The sequence below is a fragment of the Typopeltis vanoorti genome, chromosome 19, assembly GCF_054136105.1.
Source record: "Typopeltis vanoorti isolate ZY-2024b chromosome 19, IOZ_Tvanoo_1.0, whole genome shotgun sequence".
Classification (NCBI taxonomy): Eukaryota; Metazoa; Arthropoda; class Arachnida; order Uropygi; family Thelyphonidae; genus Typopeltis; species Typopeltis vanoorti.
Window position 1 is genome coordinate 104,394,306 of NC_143567.1, and position 353 is coordinate 104,394,658.

The following is a 353-nucleotide window of genomic DNA, read 5'->3' on the forward strand; positions in this document are numbered from 1 at the left end:
TAGTGTGAATTCTTGTGTCTTTTAACTTTTCCTAGGCGCAAATTTTTCGTTTTAACAAATTGGACAGAGGCTAAGGGTTTCTCGTTAGTGTGATTTTTGAATGTTTTCTAAGATTTTCTAGGCCCAAAACTTTCTTTTGATAGAGTGTACAATTATATGGTCTTTCATTAGAATAATTTCTCTAGTGAAATCAGAATAGATGCTCCCTCAAATTCGAATGCTTTTTCATTAGTACGAAATCTTATGTGTGTGCTAAGCCCTCTCGATTGTGAAAATATTTTTCACATACAGTTCAATTAAAATTTTTATTATTATTAGCCTAAATTATTGTATCCATTTGAAGCCTTTCTGAA